Source organism: Triticum dicoccoides, chromosome 6A (genome assembly GCF_002162155.2).
Source record: "Triticum dicoccoides isolate Atlit2015 ecotype Zavitan chromosome 6A, WEW_v2.0, whole genome shotgun sequence".
Lineage (NCBI taxonomy): Eukaryota > Viridiplantae > Streptophyta > Magnoliopsida > Poales > Poaceae > Triticum > Triticum dicoccoides.
The window spans coordinates 629,353,962-629,373,096 of NC_041390.1; the positions used below are offsets into that span (position 1 = coordinate 629,353,962).

General features: G+C 44.8%; 2 pseudogenes; both read right to left on the bottom strand.

Annotated features, from left to right (window-relative positions):
* Nucleotides 1–11,000: 11,000 nt before the first annotated feature.
* On the bottom strand, nt 11,001–11,825 carry LOC119316193 (annotated as a pseudogene).
* Nucleotides 11,826–12,918: 1,093 nt separating this feature from the next.
* Nucleotides 12,919–17,687, bottom strand: LOC119318696 (annotated as a pseudogene).
* Nucleotides 17,688–19,135: the final 1,448 nt, after the last annotated feature.

Here is a 19,135-nt window from a genome sequence, read left to right on the forward strand (position 1 = left end):
CCTCCATCTTTTAGCTATAGAACTTGTTGGAGACTTCATATCTCTCAACTCGGGTATTTGCTTGAAATATTAACTTCAATTCCTGGAACATCTCATATGGTCCATGACGTTCAAAACGTCTTTGAAGTCCCGATTCTAAGCCGTTTAAGCATGGTGCACTAAACTATCAAGTAGTCATCATATTAAGCTATCCAGACGTTCATAACTTCTGCATCTGCTCCTGCAATAGGTCTGTCACCTAGCGGTGCATTAAGGACATAATTCTTCTGTGTAGCAATGAGGATTTAACCTCAGATCACGGATCAAATCCGCAACATTGCTACTATCATTTTTCAACACAATTTTCTCTAGGAACATATCAAAATAAACACAGGGAAGCAACAACGCGAGCTATTGATCTACAACATGATTTGCAAAATACTACCAGGACTAAGTTCATGATAAATTTAAGTTCAATTTAATCATATTACTTAAGAACTCCCACTTAGATAGACATCCCTCTAATCCTCTAAGTGATCACGTGATCCAAATCAACTAAACCATAACCGATCATCACGTGAGATGGAGTAGTTTCATCGGTGAACATCATTATGTTGATCATATCTACTATATGATTCACGCTCGACCTTTCGGTCTCCGTGTTCCGAGGCCATATCTGCATATGCTAGGCTCGTCAAGTTTAACCTGAGTATTCTGCGTGCGCAACTGTTTTGCACCCGTTGTATTTGAACGTAGAGCCTATCACACCCGATCATCACGTGGTGTCTCAGCACGAAGAACTTTTGCAACGGTGCATACTCAGGGAGAACACTTCTTGATAATTTAGTGAGAGATCATCTTATAATGCTACCGTCAATCAAAGCAAGATAAGATGCATAAAAAGATAAACATCACATGCAATCAATATAAGTGATATGATATGGCCATCATTATCTTGTGCTTGTGATCTCCATCTCCGAAGCACCGTCATGATCACCATCTTCACCGGCGCGACACCTTGATCTCCATCGTAGCATCATTGTCGTCTCGCCAATCTTATGCTTCCACGACTATCACTACCGTTTAGTAATAAAGTAAAGCATTACATCGCGATTGCATTGCATACAATAAATCGACAACCATATGGCTCCTGCCAGTTGCCGATAACTTGGTTACAAAACATGATCATCTCATACAATAAAATTCAGCATCATGCCTTGACCATATCACATCACAACATGCCCTGCAAAAACAAGTTAGACGTCCTCTACTTTGTTGTTGCATGTTTTACGTGGCTGCTACGGGCTTAAGTAAGAACCAATCTCACCTACGCATCAAAACCACAACGATAGTTTGTCAAATAGACTCCGTTTTAACCTTCGCAAGGACCGGGCGTAGCCATACTTGGTTCAACTAAAGTTGGAGAGGCAGTCGCCCGCAAGCCATCTCTGTGCAAAGCACGTCGAGGGAACCGGTCTCGCGTAAGCGTACGCGTAAGGTTGGTCCGGGTCGTCTCGTCCAACAATACCGCTGAGCCAAAATATGACATGCTGGTAGGCAGTATGACTTGTATCGTCCACAACTCACTTGTGTTCTATTCGTGCATATAACATCAACATCATTAACCTAGGCTCGGATGCCACTGTTGGGTTTCGTAGTAATTTCAAAAATTTCCTACGCGCACACAGGATCATGTGATGCATAGCAACGAGAGGAGAGTGTTGTCTACGTACCCAACGCAGACCGACTGCGGAAGCAATGACACGACGTAGAGGAAGTAGTCGTACGTCTTCATGATCCAACCGATCAAGCACCGAAACTACGGCACCTCCGAGTTCGAGCACACGTTTAGCTCGATGACGATCCCCGGACTCCGATCCAGCAAAGTGTCGGGGAAGAGTTTCGTCAGCACGACGGCGTGGTGACGATCTTGATGAACTACAGCAGCAGGGCTTCGCCTAAACTCCGCTACAGTATTATCGAGGAATATGGTGGCAGGGGGCACCGCACACGGCTAAGGAATCGATCACGTGGATCAACTTGTGTCAACTTGTGTGTTTAGAGGTGCCCCTGCCTCCGTATATAAAGGAGCCAAGGGGGGAGGGTGCGCCGGCCAAGAGGGAGAGGCGCAGGAGGAGTCCTACTCCTACCGGGAGTAGGACTCCCCCCCCCCAATCCTATTCCAACTAGGATTCCCAAGGGGGAAAGAGGGAGAAGGGTGGCCGGCCACCTCTCCTAGTCCTAATAGGACTAGGGGAAGGGGGGAGGCGCGCAGCCCTGGTGGGCAGCCCTTTCACCTTTCCACTAAGGCCCATGAAGGCCCATATGGTTCCCGGGGGGTTCCGGTAACCTCCCGGTAACCCGGTAAAATCCCGATTTCACCCGGAACACTTCCGATGTCCAAACATTGGCTTCCAATATATCAATCTTTACGTCTCGACCATTTCGAGACTCCTCGTCATGTCCGTGATCATATCCGGGACTCCAAACAACCTTCGGTACATCAAAATGCATAAACTCATAATATAACTGTCATCGTAACCTTAAGCGTGCGGACCCTACGGGTTCGAGAACAATGTAGACATGACCGAGACATGTCTCTGGTCAATAACCAATAGCGGGACCTGGATGCCCATATTGGTTCCTACATATTCTACGAAGATCTTTATCGGTCAGACCGCATAACAACATACGTTGTTCCCTTTGTCATCGGTATGTTACTTGCCCGAGATTCGATCGTCGGTATCCAATACCTAGTTCAATCTCGTTACCGGCAAGTCTCTTTACTCGTTCCGTAATACATCATCTCACAACTAACATATTAGTTGTAATGCTTGCAAGGCTTATGTGATGTGTATTACCGAGAGGGCCCAGAGATACCTCTCCGACAATTGGAGTGACAAATCCTAATCTCGAAATACGCCAACCCAACATCGACCATTGGAGACACCTGTAGTACTCCTTTATAATCACCCATTTACGTTGTGACGTTTGGTAATACCCAAAGTGTTCCTCCGGCAAACGGGAGTTGCATAATCTCATAGTCATAGGAACATGTATAAGTCATGAAGAAAGCAATAGCAACATACTAAACGATCAGGTGCTAAGCTAATGGAATGGGTCATGTCAATCAGATCATTCTACTAATGATGTGACCTCGTTAATCAAATAACAACTCATTGTTCATGGTTAGGAAACATAACCATCTTTGATTAACGAGCTAGTCAAGTAGAGGCATACTAGTGACACTCTGTTTGTCTATGTATTCTCACATGTATTATGTTTCCGGTTAATACAATTCTAGCATGAATAATAAACATTTATCATGATATAAGGAAATAAATAATAACTTTATTATTGCCTCTAGGGCATATTTCCTTCAGCTCCGACGCCATTCTACTTCTTGGAGTCGGCATCGAGTCCTAGCCCATGCTCCCCCTCTCCTTGTCTCGGGTGAAAACCCAAATCCCCTTGGATTGGGCGGCGACGGCGTCTTGGCGTCGCTTTCTTCTTGAAGACGCCGCGTTTGGGATGGGTGAGTGATGGCCGCGGCTTTGGCGTGGTCGGTCTGCCGGATCTTCAGTTGGTCCTGCTCGACAATGTTCGGTGTTCTTCATGGTGTGGCCCGAGGCGGTGACATTGATCGGAGTAGCTTTGCCGGCGTGGTAGCGTATTGCCATCCTCTCCTAGTCCATCCGGGATCCAGTGTGCTCTCGGATGGCCGGGCAACGGTATGGGAGTCGACGGCTGTGCTCCTCCTCCGGCGGCAAGCCGCTCCATTAGCGTGAGCGTATCGTGGGCATGTCCTGGAGTTGCCGGGTTCTCAATGTCCTAGCTTCTAGGGTTGTCAGGACTGTTGTTGTCCGGTTGCATCTTGTATCCTCTGTCGCCTTCTTTTTTCTTCTTCTTCTTTCTTTTTGTGGTATCGGTGGTTGTATGCTCGGCTGTTGCTTTATAATATAAAGCGGGGGGAAACCCTTTTTCGTAATATCTCTATGGTAGTCCAACTACCGTATCTTGTAACCTACCGAGAGATGGGTCTCTTCACAATCAATATAAGTACACGCGGCTCCATGTATGGGAGTAGAGATACTTCAACCTATTTTCACATGGTAATCAGAGCCTCCCTCTTCCATCACATCTAGCAAGCCCCGATCATCCTCCTCTCGCTGCAAACCCTGATCATCTTCTTCACCAAACCAAGCCATGTCCACCTCCAACCACGTCCCATCCATAGGCCTGACCACCACCACATCTGAGCCTCTCACAAGAACCAATTACATACTATGGAAAGCCCAAGCCCGCTCCCAGATCATGGGTGCCGGATTATATGGGTACATAGATGAAATCATACCCGAGCCAACCAAGACCATCATCACCAAAAATTCAGAAGGAAAGGAATCCATCGTTCCAAATCCTGCCTACAACCCATGGCTGGTCCAGGACCAGCAGATCATCGTTTTCCTTCTTAGAAACCTATTGAAGGAGGTACTAGTCCAGGTCGCATATTTAGAAACCTCTCGCGCCATTTGGAGTGCCCTAGCCAACATGTTTGCTTCCCAATCCCTCTCGTGTGCAAACAACTGCCGCATAGCCCTCTCCAATGCACAGAAAGGTTCCCAGAGTGCCACCACATATGAGGCCTCTCGGATGAACTAGCTGCAGCGGGGAAACCCATAACAGAAGCATATCGTCTATCCTTTATTATTGCAAGGCTCGATATGGATTACCAGCCCCTGATTTCGGTGCTGGACGTACGCATTGAACCCCTCTCGGTGGATGATCTCTTTGGCATGGTCGCCAACTTCGACCAGCGCATTGAGATGTTCCACGGGACAGGGGCAGGTGCCTTTAAATCATCCGCCAATGCTGCATCTCGAGGCCGCGGCAACAACAACCCCAGTCGCCACCGCAACAACTCCAACAGAAGCGGTGGCGGCGGCGGATCCCGTGGAAACAATGGCGGTGGTGGTGGCGGCAGCAGCAACTACTACAACAACATCAACAATGGTGGCGGTGGCGGCCACTACAACTCCTACAACAACAGCGATGGTGGTGGCGGCGGCCACTACCAAAACGGCGGCGGCGGCAACAACAGGCGCCCCTACTACAACAACAACATGGGGCGGCCCTTCCAAGGGTATGAGGAGTATGAGAACAAGTGTCAAATTTGCAAGAAAAATAACCATATAGCCAAGGATTGTGATTGGCGTTATGCCAATAACAACTCCAAAAAGAAGGTTGCAGCAGCTACAGATGCATCATATGGAGTTGACACCAATTGGTATGTTGACTCCCGAGCCACAAACCACATCACCAAAGAGCTAGAAAAGGTGACGATGAGCGAGAAGTATCATGGCCATGATGAGATCCACAACGCAAATGGTGAAGGTATGAACATTGATCATATTGGTCATGCAATTGTCAAAACCCCAAATCGTGACATTCATCTTAGAAATATCTTGCATGTTCAAGAAACATCAAAAATTCTTCTTTCCGTTCATCGTATTACTACTGATAATAAGGTGTTTTTGGAGTTTCACCCTTATTTCTTTTTGATCCAAGATCAGGTCACGAGAAAGGTTCTCTACCGAGGTAGATTCATGCATGGGCTCTATCCGCTAATTCCCAAATTTAGAAGATTCAATAAACAAGTTTGTGGTGTCATCAAACTCTCTTCCGAATGGTGGCATGCAAGATTAGGACATCCATCTTTTAACATTGTTCAACAAGTGCTTAGAAATAATCAGCTCCCATGTGTTGGTGAGCGTAGTCTTGAAACTATATGTAATTCTTGTCAGAAAGCAAAATCTCATTAATTGCCATATCCTACTTCTACTAGTGTTTCTACTAGACCTTTGCAACTCGTTTTTTCCGATGTGTGGGGTCCTGCCCCCGTTTCTATTGGACGTCATACTTGCTATGTTAGTTTCATAGATGACTTTAGTAAGTATACTTGGATTTACCTTCTTAAAAAACGCTCTGACGTTTTCCAAGTTTTCCAACATTTTCAAGCACTTGTTGAACGTCAATTTGATAGTAAAATCCTCGCCGTCCAATCTGACTTGGGTGGCGAGTATGAGAAACTCGACTCGTTTTTCCAAAGTATGGATGTGTCACATCATGTGTCATGTCCTCATGCACACCAACAGAACGGCTTCGCAGAACGCAAACATAGGCACATTGTTGAGGTGGGCCTAGCTCTACTTGTCGGTGCCTCCATGCCTCTCAAATTCTGGGATGAGGCCTTCCTTACCACGGTCCATCTCATTAACATGCTTCCTAGTCGTGTCATTCAAAATGATACACCCATGCATAAACTCTTCAAATACACGACCAGATTACACCTCTCTTCGTGTCTTCGGTTGCGCTTGTTGGCCAAACTTACGCCCTTACAACAACCGCAAGCTCATGTTCCGCTCAAAACAGTGTGCTTTCCTCGGCTATAGTGCTAAACACAAAGGAGTCAAATGTCTAGATATACCCACTGGCCATGTATACACATATCTCGTGATGTCGTTTTTGATGAAAATGTTTTCCCCTTTGCTCATTTACATCCTATAATGCCGGTGCCTTGCTTCGCAAAGAAATCCTTCTATTACCCTCATTTAACCGGTTTTCAGCAAGGGGATGACAATTGTATTGATCATATGACTAATGCTTCTAACCGTGGAAATGAGTCTTCTGGTGCTGCAGGATCAGATACGGAGGCAGCAGAAGAAAATCTGGTGAAAAATAGTGAAGAAATCGCTCAAAGCGGCCTTCATTTTATGTGCCCGCAACGTGACAATGGGGAGGCAGGATCCTCCTCAGGATCGGCAGCGCCAGAGCTGGCACAATTCCCTCCGGGGTCGGAGCCGAACCAGCAGCGCAGGATCCCCGTCGCCGAATCTCCTTGACGCGCCACCCGCCAACCCTCGTCCGACACGCGGTGGGGCGTGGGCCAGGAGCCCCACGCGCATGCGTCGCCATCCGCGGACCAGCCAACCGACCGGTTTGGCGCGGCCCCATGAGTCTACATCAGGCGAGCGGCTCGCCAATCAGCCTCGGGCGTGCTCCTCCACCCGGATATGAGGCGCGTGGGGCTGGTGCGCTGTCGGGCGCGGCTGGATCTTCTGCGTCGGCTGCTGCTGCATCATCTCCAACTCCGGCCATAGAAAATCCTGTTGGTGAAAATAGTACCTCAGGATCCATCTCGGCGGATCTGTCTCCTGGATCCTCTGTGCCAGTTTCAGCTGTGGCACCTCAGGCAGCACAAACTCCACCGCGCACAAGGTTACGAGCAGGGGTAATTCAACGTGTTAATTATAAGATCAAGTTTGGTCTAATCTGTTCCACAGGAGAACCTAGTACGTTCCAAGAAGCATGCAAATATTCAAGGTGGAAGAAAGCCATGGAAGAAGAGTTTCAAGCACTTCAGAAAAACAGAACACGGCACTTGGTCCCGCCTCATCAAGGTAAAAATTTGATTGACTGTAAATGGGTGTTCAGAATAAAGAAAAAGTCAGATGGCACCATAGATCACTACAAGGCTAGACTTGTTGCAAAAGGATTCAAACAAAGGTATGGCATAGACTATGAGGACACATTCAATCCTGTTGTTAAAGCCGCCACCATACATCTTGTTTTGTCCATTGTTGTATCCAGAGGATGGAGTCTCAAACAGCTAGATGTGCAGAATGCGTTCTTTCATGATGTTCTGGAAGAGGAAGTGTACATGAAGCAACCTCTTGGTTTTGAAGACAGAAACAAACCCTCCTTTGTATGCAGGCTTGATAAATCTCTCTATGGACTGAACCAAGCTCCTAGGGCATGGTACTCTAGGCTGAGTTCCAAGTTACAAGCACTTGGTTTTGCTCCTTCAAAGTCTGATATATCCTTGTTTATTTATAATAAGTCAAATATGTCAATATTTGTGCTTATATATGTTGATGATATTATTGTTACAGGCTCATCAAGTGAGGCAGTTACAGCTCTGCCGAAGGATTTAAACTCAGAGTTTGCTCTTAAGGATCTAGGAGACTTGCATTTTTTCCTTGGTATTGAGATCAAGAGAAACAGGGAAGGTGGTCTTCATCTTTCTCAGGAAAAGTATGCCACTGATATTTTAAATAAAGTTGGAATGCAGGGTTGCAAACCGTCATCAACACCATTGTCCAGCACAGAAAAACTGTCTCTTGTAGAAGGTGAGCCCTTGAGTCAAGAGGATGGTACTAGGTACAGAAGTTTGGTAGGTGCACTACAATATTTGACTGTTACAAGGCCTGATATTTCCTTTGCTGTTAACAAAGTTTGTCAGTTTCTTCATGCACCTACTACTGCGCATTGGACTGCAGCAAAACACATACTAAGATATGTGAAGGATACGTTAAGTGTTGGGTTGACATTTAACAAGTCACCATTCACTCTTGTTAGTGCTTTCTCTGACTCAGATTGGGCAGGATGCCTAGATGACAGACGCTCAACTGGTGGTGTTGCTGTGTTCTTTGGACCTAACCTAAACTCATGCGCGCAAGGAAACATGCCACAGTTTCGAGGTCAAGCACTGAAGCAGAGTACAAGGCACTAGCAGATGCAACTTCAAAGATTATTTGGGTGAAGTCCATGCTGAGAGAACTTGGGATACGTCACACTCCAACTCCCTGTCTTTGGTGTGACAATCTTGGTGCTACGTATTTATCTGCTAACCCTGTTTTTCATGCAAGGACTAAACATATTGAGATTGATTATCTCTTCGTAAGAGAAAGAGTTGCTAACAAAGAGTTGGATATCCGGTTTGTGCATTCAAGAGATCAGGTTGGGCTGCCTACAAGACTCTTTGAAGAATTCAAGTGTAATCTAAACTTAGTTAACTTTTGATTAAGGGAAGGTGTTAAACATGATCGATGCCTGCCTGGCTACGCACGCCAAGTGTGGCCTTGTGCGCCAAGGCTTATGTAGGGTAGTTTAGTTAGAGTTTATATCTATCTCTCTCTATCCTCTTAAACCTCCCTGTAATATCTCTGTGGTAGTCCAATTACCATATCTTGTAACCTACCGAGAGATGGGTCTCTCCACAATCAATATAAGTACACGCGGCTCCCTGTATGGGAGTAGAGACGTTTCAACCTATTTTCACACTCTTGTCTGTACGTTATCTTAGCCGGATTTACAATAACTGACAGAGACTTATTACAATAAGGGTGTTCCGTCTTGCCATTTAGCATCTCTATATACTGTTGTTGACATCTTTTAATTGGCACACGAGAATGGTCAAACCAGTTCTGAACATGCAAATTCAACAATAAAGATGCATGGTAAGCAGCAGGCAACAGAAAAAAGTTTGAAAAATGCTACTGTGCTGCAGGTCTGTATCTTGTTTATGGATCATCAAGTTGCATCTGCAACTTGGTTAGGAGACTGCATTTGTTTTCAGTCAAATTTGTTGCATAGGTTGCTCTTTTCACAAATCTAATAGGGCACTCAAAGTCCAACAAGTCTGAACTGCAAAATGTTTGCGGCTACTAAGAGAGACGACATATTATTTTGAATGACAGATCTAGAATTAGAAATTCACAATATTGAACTTCATATATGTGACGGAGCAAGGAGCTAATTTTGAAGGAGTAACATATCCCAAAAGCTAAAGGGAGAGGGCTGGCCTGCTGCATTATTTACTTGTTGTTCAGTTCACGATGTTCCATGGCGATCTTCGGCCACAATTTGTGGTGATTTAAAGGCCCAACGCCACCATCTTCATGCAACCCAGTAACAAAACAGAGTCTCCTTTCCAACATTAGACAGCCCACCAAAATAATCATCTGGACAGTAGCACTGCGACAGTACGTCACATAATTTTTTTTTTATCAGTGATTAGATTGTAAAAGACTACAAGCATGTATAACAACACCCAAAACACTGAAAAAGATAAGAATATATATGTAAAATCACACATCTGGTCATAACTGAAAATTGCAAAATCTGCTTATGCAAAATCATAACTGCCTGCACCTCACATATTTGTATTAACTAATCTCTATCTGAAGGCTGAAGCATCCAGCAGTTATCTAGGTACGCCCGGGGAAACAGCCTAACACAAATATAGATTTGAATGACTACATACTCATCTAGTCATAGATTTGAAGATAGATTTGAACACAGCCGAACACAAAGCCTGACCATCCTGCCTGCACCTCACAACAAGTTTTTGTGATTTCGATGCCCAATACCATCGGCGATTGTGCATCATCTTCATGCATGCAGTCTGCAGTCCATTCACGAATGGAAGGTGTGTCTCCGTTCCAACATCAGCCAGGACAAATAGATAACCATCTGCTACGTAGACCCTCCAGCATCCGGAGATCAAGTAGCAGCGCAAATCATCGCTTGATAAAGTCAGATTTTAACACTGAGATATTCACCTGTAAGCATACATAACAGCATCCATATCAAAAGTTGAGAAAACGTAGTTCAAGGAAACTGTGACAGCATGATCGATGCATGCCTAGGCTAGCATGCAAACGAACTTGTTGAATGAAATAACCAAGAACAGATGACTAAAGGAGGATAGAGAGTAAATGAAATAATAACAGTACCATAACAGTGCCATATCAACTTGTATTAGGAAGATGAATCAGGGTCACAAGTACATTAGTACGACACTTTCAGAATGAAATTCTGCATGCAACTGCAACCGATACATAGAACACACAGCGCGTGCACAGTGCAAATAGTTGGCCTGTCATCCTAGTTTCACGTCTTACCCATCGGGGCAAGGCCAACAAATCAAAGAAGCAATACCAGTACTCTGAACGCCTAGCTCACGTAGCACCAGTAGCAGCAACAGTAAAGAAGTCAAAATACACGGCATGTTAACCGAATGTTCAAAGTTTTGCTCCCAACCAGAAAAGGCACAAAGAACAATTAGCCTGACCATACAAGGCAACCAAATTGTCAAATGATTACTTACTACTACTGCTACAATTAAACAAACTAGTAAGCTGTAAATCTTGGGTAGAAGTAACGTACTATGTGGTCTTAGTTCATGGAAGACCCTCAGTGAAATGATTGAAGAACAGAGTAACGCGGTTGGGATGTGTGCTGACTGATCTCTCCACAGAAGCCTTTATTGCATCAACAGTGGTGCTCCTGAAGCCTCTGAAGGGACTTCTTAACTCAATATGGAATGTTAAGAGGCTGCAAAGGTTTTCGATCCCAAAATCGAGAGCACCAGGAGTGGCAAGAAACTCAAGTTGAGATCAAACATGAGATCCATCCCATGACCACCCCATGCGTCATAATGGAACATCCTCAGGCATCGGAACCCAGCTTTACTAGGGACTGTCAGCATTCTATCTTTACAAGAATACGGACCTTGCAATCCTCTAAGAAACAGAGTGAGCAGAGCAGGTAAGGATCCAAGGATGCAGAGATCTTCATGCCTGATTCTCATCACTTCCAAGCGTAAGATCTGCAGGTTGACAAGCAATCCTACCCAATCTGGAACCTTTGGGAGGACTGAGTTGATGGTAACAAGTTTCTGGAGGCTAAGCGAGGGAGTCATGCACCATGTATTCAGTAAGATGCTGTCATAATCATTCCACATAGTTAGAGAACTAAGGTTCTGCATAACACACTTTACGGAGAGAAGAAGCAACGACTTCCTTGTGCTCTACGTCATGTATATTACAAAGTACAGCTTCCTCAGGTTCTTTAGCTCTCCAAGCTCTTGCAGAAAATTATATGACTGCATGGAGGCCTGCACAATTTTCAAAGTCTTCAATGCTTGCATCTTCACAATTCCATCAGGAAACCTAACACATTGGTCAGCACGAAAATGTGCCAATTTTCGGAGATTGACAAAACTTGCTGGTAAATCGTACACCCTTGTGTCAATTTTCTGAGACTGACAAAACTTCGCAATTGGCCCATTATGTCCAACATCTCTAAGCACTGTAGATGTCCTTCATTGTGCTAATGTTCAGGAGAGCCGGTGGCGGTTTGGATGCCCAGATCGATCAGCGTCAAATTGGTCCAGGGAACAGAATGCGTGCGTCTCCATTTCCAACATCACCAAGATGTATCACTGCAAAAAGGCCAAGCAAAATTACAACCCGAATGACATACTACAAATTAATGAGTACACAGAGAGAAAAACTGCAGTGGGCCAATAGCCGATTTCAAAACAGCAGCAGTGCTTGCATCTCAGTCTCACCAACAATAAGCATATGCGTGGAAACAAGCAGAAACGACATGTCAACTGAAACTCTGAAAATTCAATCTGCTACAGAACGCCCAAGTAACCAATCTGCTCCTGAACCATCTGCAAAACGTACTGAACTGGAGGATCAAGCGTGCAACAGCTACTTGGGGACGCCGGGAACAATATACACGTTTTCTTCTGAACCAATGACAACCAGGATGCTGTGCAGAGCTCAAGAGAAGTCTCCTACACCTGTACAGTGAAACTGAATCTGACGGTGAAACTGTTGTACAAATGCCTGGTCTCCTTGAGAGATAGACTGAACTGAAGACAGTTTACCCATTCAGAAAGAGCACACATTTTCTGAATGACAACTCTCGAATGGGATTGTTGACAGGAGGAATTAATCTGGCCTCAAGATGGTTTCCAACAACATAGATCAGCCACAGCACTCAAGTAAGTGCCCAATAATCAGCCAGTACTGATCTGGTTACCATTGCAATTGATTAACAGATGGACTGTAAAATCAAGGTTTAATTAACAGTAATACATACCAGGTGACAGCCGTTTATTAAGCTGTAAACAACCGTAAGCAGGCATATATAACAACGTCCAACGTTGAGGGAACTATTGAGAAGAAGCAGAGCGGAACAGGGGCACAAAAGCTTGCTTCATAAAAGAGCACGACGACTACATACAGGTGGATAAAAGAGCAAAGGAGAAATGCATTACCGGTACAGCTACAGAAGCATGGCAACTAGAGAATGACGACTACGAATGGTCGCCCAATATTATTGAACCATCAACACGGATGATTGATTATTACAGAAAATTCAGTACAGTAGCAGTCTTAACCAATTCTACAATTTTGTATCATTATCCATAGTACATTATTATCCGACGGAGAGAATAGTGTATCATAAAAGAGAGATGAATCGAGCTAAACACTAGTATTGAACTTCAGAAGCAGAAGCAACTCCCTCAAAGCGTAGACTAGGGTGGTTGGGATGTGTGCTGACTGCTCTCTCCATGGCAGTCTTCACGGCTTCAAAAATGCCATCATCACCCAAAACACCAAGACATCTGACACTAGTGAGGCAAGGGAGGTTCTCAATTCCAAAGCCCAGAGAGTTAGCTTCAACCATGCGAAAGTCATGAAGCAGTAGTTTTTCAAGCTTTGGCATGGACCCTGTCCCAAATATCAGATCTACTGGTTTATAACATCTGCAATAAATAAAAATCTTCAAGAATCGGAACCCAACATCACCACCGATTCTGAGCTTTCCGTTTGACTCTGTTTGTTCTATCAGACACAGAATGAGCAGACTGGGTAACGCCCCAAGGGTGCAGAGGTCGTCCTGCTTGAGCACCTTCACAAAAAGGCGTAGCCGTTGGAGGTTTTTGAGGGAGCCTACCCATGTCAGAACCTGTGGGAAGGCCGGAAAACAGATAGAAAGGTCATTGAGGGTAGGCAGGCACAAAGATTCCTCATGTAAGAGGCCGCTCTGATCCCCAAAAGCCAGGGAGCGGAGATTCTGGGTGCCTAGATTACACAGAGAGGAGACAAGAGCTTTGTTGTGCTCCTCCCCAAGAGGAATTTCAAGGATAAGCGTCAGACTCCTCAAATTCATTACTTGACCAAGGCCGCACAGGAAGTATAATGGCTGAATGGAGGCATCAACATATTTCAACGTCTCCAGTGCTTGCATCTTTCCAATCCCATCAGGAAATTTAACATCACGTTCAACAAGTAGATGCACCAATTTTCTGAGATTAACAATAGATGCAGGTAATTCTCGTATAGAAGTCTCTCTTAGGTCCAGCACCTCTAAGCATCCTAAACGCCCAATTTGTTCTGGGAGCTTGCTTATTCCTGTACGTTTGAGATTCAGGTACCTCAGCTGGAACAACCTCACTATATTTTCAAGATGTTGATCTTCCAATTCGGAGCAATCCTTCAAGTTGAGAACACGCAGATGTCTGAACTCCTCCAAAGAAGGAATTGACAACAGACCTCTAACCATAGTAAGTGATCGAACATGGGAAAACACGAGATCTGCGATCAATACTGCTGAATTTCCTTCCTCGACACCTTGTAGACAGAGTCGACGAACAACTTTGCTTTGGTTTACAATTGTCATAGTGGGAACCCCAAGTATAGTAACAAAGTTCTCTTCTATGGACTTGGATATGATGAAATCAAGAATTGTGTCATGAACCCGACAACTCTTCACTTCGCCATAGATATCTGTCCCCCCAGGTTGGATCAAACCCCTATTGAGTAGTTCATTAAAACACCTTTCTCCTACCTCATATGCCGTGTATCTGCCTTCTCTATGAATGAATCCTTCACCAATCCATCTTCTTATCAGGTCCTCCTTCTCAATAATAGAATCTTCTAGATACATGCTCAGGTATAAGAGGCAAGTTTTTAAATAAGGAGGCAGATCAAAATAACTAAGTGACAATATCTTCATCATTCCTTCGACGCAAGGATTCCTTTCAAGTGTACGACCAATTGAATCTTTCACTTGATTCCACAGAACCTCTGTTTTTTTTTGTGTTAGCTAACAAACCAGATATAGCAATGATCGCCAAAGGTAACCCATCGCATTTTTGCAATATTTGCTTAGAAATTTCTTGAAGGTATGAAGGGCAATCTTCATCGGACTTAAATAATCTTGTGTGAAATAACTGCCTTGAGTGCACCATATCAAGAGCCCTTATATTGTAAATATGACCATTGAATGATGAACAACATAAATGAGCGACACTGTTCATACGAGTGGTGGTGATTATTCTACTGGTAGAACTTGTAGCGGGGAATGCACGCTTAATAATATCCCACGTATCCACGTCCCATATATCGTCAACAACAACAAAGTACCTGTATAAGGACAAATTAGCATAGTTGTAAAGTAAAGTGTTCTGCGTAGACAGACAAAGAGTAAATGAAACACGTTAAGATTGACAAAATGAAAAGTATAAGCACACAAGTGCTAAAAGAGCATATGTTACATACTTAATTCCTTTTGCATGTCCATGTTAGTTTGGATAATTACAGAGAGCAAGGGGAATAAGCAATTGTTTAAACAAGAGGCATGCCCACAGAAAAGATCAAGACTGGACAATTATGTTGAAAGACAAGAGATGGATAAAAAGATGTATAATTATACGTTGGCATCGATCAGGTGGTCATGAGCAACAAAGCAAAGAATCTGGGTGTGGACCCAAAGATCCAGTGATCTAAAATGAAAAGAGAGTAAAGTACATATATTTTATATATATATATATATATATATATATATATATATATATATATATATATATAATGTGTGTTTTCCCTCATAGACTACTGGTTTGGGCATGCTTTCCCATTAAAAAAATTAGGCTCACTTAACCTAGTAAACTATAGTTTTTTCGATTTTGGATGGCTGCATTGCCAGTGATGTATGGCCATGTAGGGCAACAATAGTGGCTGATGCCTAGTGGATCTCAACGGAGGTGGTCTCGATAGAGCAGTGTGGCGTTCGGTTGGCGGGACGAGGGAGGATAGGAAGACGAGTGTATCAAGGCACGATGCATCTGGTCTGAAGAAACAAGGGGCCCAGAGAAGGGAGAGGTGGAGGTAGAAAAAAGTAATGTGTGTGACAATTTTTGTGTGAAAATCAGGGTAACATGGATGCCACACTTGCAAAATCAGCATGAGGTAAAGTGCACAGATAATTATAGATCAGGATGTTATGGGAGCTCAAGGAGAGTTAGAAAGAAAAGTGAGCCAAGTTAGTACTGTGAGAAGATGTAGTGTTATGGGGTCCTGACACAAACTTATGCCATATAATTACACAATAAAAGGGAATAGTGATGTGCCTATGTAATGAAGGAGATTCCTGAGCATAGAATTATATGGAACTTTTTAACAAATTCTACTAGTACAATCTTCCTATGATATCTAATTATAAGTAACTATTTTATACATTCAAAGATGACAAGTAGAAATGAAAAAATATTAAAGACAAAATGTACCTTTTGTCTGCTAGAAAATCTATGATCTTGATGATGAGTTGTTGTATATTCCCAGCTTCAGTGGTAGCATAGTCTTTCTTAGCCACTTCACTTAGAATGGTTCTCAAGACATTCGTCATGTCTGGATTTCGTGAAACTGAGACGAAAGCCCAACACTCATATTTTCCTTTTAGCTCTTGATACACTTGGTTTGCAAGAGTTGTTTTGCCCATTCCTCCAGGTCCAGTGATGGAGACTATCTTTGGTTGTTGTTGTTGCTCTGAAGCACGAACATCCTCTTCTGTTAACAGCTTGATTATCTCAGCCTTGGGCTCATCAATTCCGACGAGCTTTGAGGCATGCTCAAAGATAGCAAGGGCTCTAGGGTCAACGGTTGCATTCTTGGAGTTGGAGAAGGCCTCACGACCCTTGTACCTTGCATTCCTCTCACCCACCTCTTTGATTTGTTTCTTCAGATCCTGAATCTCCTTGCCGATCCGACGACGAGCCTTCATCTTCCCCAACTTCCCTAGTGAGTTCTTCACTTTCTCGATGAAGCCATCTGGCTTTTCGTCTTTGTCACCGATGCTTTGCATGAAGTCGTCGATGGCGTCCTCCAGGTCATAGGACAGCTCCCGCACCTCATTCATCCAGACTTTATCCTGCACATCAGGATCCTCCTCCTCCGACATCTTGAGGAGAAAAGCCTCCATTGCGGCAAGCTCATTAGTGAGAGACTTGATCTCCTTTCGAACTGTTTTGAAATGCTTGTACTCATTGCCGAGCAGGACGGTCAGCTTCCCTATGACAGGTTTGAGGACCCCCGTCGCCACGCTGACGAGTGCAGCCTCCATGGCCATGCTAGCTCAGAGCTCGGCCAGTCAACAGTTCGTGGAGCTCAGTGGATGAATGCACTGATAGTAAACAGCCAGCTACAAATCGGCAAGCTGAAAAAGAGGAGAGCATGGTTAGTAGACTGAGCATCCCATGGAACCTGAATTTTTAGTTGTGTCCAAGACGCAGGGAGAAGGGCTCATACCTGATTTGTCCTGCAGACCAGCGCCGCAGTTCGCTCGATTCGCAGTGCAAGTGGACAGTGGATTTGATTTATTCTCCGCGTCGTCCATCTGAACCCTGAAAGAAGATAGATTAACAGAGGTGAGCCAGACCATTGCTGCACCAAAAATGGCCAGTCAAAATTGTGCGTGGTTGCAGAATGCACTGACAGTAAGCAGCTAACTACAAATTGACAACCTGAAAAAGAGGAGGGATTATAACACTGAACAGCTAGTTACAAATCTCTCATGTGGAAGCTGAGTTTTTATTGGTTCATACCTGAATGTCGTGCAACTCAGAACCAAGCGCACTGACGGTGAACAGTGACATACCTGAAAGAGGATGGATTAACGGAGGTGAGCCCGACCATTGCTGCACCAGACGAGCTACAGAGTGTGCCGGCGCAGTCCACTGCGCGGCGCCGACGGCGGCATCGGAGGAGATGGAAGCAGGGGGCGAGGGGACGGGGCCGTACCTCAAAGGATGGATCCGGCCGCGGCGTTAACCCCGGCACCTCGCCAAGCGAGGAGAATGGGGGTGGGAGCTCGGGCGCCGGCGAGATGGTCGGCGTGTCAGGTGAACAGTGGATTGTTATTTCGTCAGCATCGTCGATCTGGAGCTGAAAGAGAATGGATTAACCAAGGTAAGTGCAAAATTCGCCGCACAGAACGAGCCACGGACCGACCGCGTTCCGGCGCCGGCGGCTTCATACAAGGAGATGGAAGCAGGGGCAAGGGGTGTTCGTACTCGTACCAAGCTGGCTAGCAGGATGGATCCGCCGCGGAATGGGCGGACGACGGCGACCGCGGAGTAAGCCGGCACCTGGCCCGGCGAGGTGAGGCTCGGACGCCGGCGACGCGTGCACTGCGAGACGATGGAGAGTGGGAGTGAGAAGCGAGATGGGGATGGGGATGGATCTCCTGCTCAGTCGCCGCAAACGCGTAAACAAGGACCAGGATGGATCTGGTCGTTGCCAAGTCGTCGCCACACTAGTAAAAAAGGATCAAATCGTAAAGCACATTAGTGCTGGTTTATACTTGAGCCGGTTTCAACGGCTAACCGGACCGCTCTCATTAGTATCGGTTCGTGGCGAACCTTTAGCACCGGTTCGTGTCACGAACCGGTGCTAATGAGAGTGGTGGCAGGATGTTGTCAGACTGGGGCCCCTCCAGCCCCTTTAGTACCGGTTCTTCGCACGAATCGGTACTAAAGGTCGTCCTACATAAACCCTTCGTCCACCCGAGCTCGCTCTGTTCTTCCCCTTTCTCCTCTCCTCTCTGTTCTTCCCCTCTTCCTCTCGAGCTCATCACATATTTTGACCAAAATTTGTCAAGATTTGAAGGCCCCCATCCATTCAAATGATCACAAAGGTTAGCAATTTTGTCCTTTCATCTCTCATTGCTAGATTAACTCTTGCAATGCTTTATATAGTGATTAATTTGTGAGTTTAGTAATTTGGGAGGAAATATATATATGTGCTAGTATTTGATTTATATGCAAGAGGTCAAAAATAACACTTAGTTTGCATATGTAGGTGTGGTTTACTTAGTGCCTTCTAAATCTCCGTCGTAACCACCGTCGATCACCCGCACCGTCCCGTCGCCGGCACCACCTTGTGGTGAGCCTCTTTGTTCATGAAATTTTATATAAAAATTGATGTTTGTGTGATTTGGATATATTGTTACTCGTATAATTATCTTACCCGTACGTTGTTTGTTATACATATAGTGCCATGGTTTTGATATCCGTCCCCGTCGGCCCTCGTCCTTGTTATGATTCGGATGTGGTATATATATTGCATTTCGTGTTTATGACAAATTATGCCCATCAAGTTGACATAGAAATTTTTTCTAGGAGGTATGTGAACCGGAAATTCCAACCGACCCTATTGTCGAGAGGTTAAATTTAGTTGAA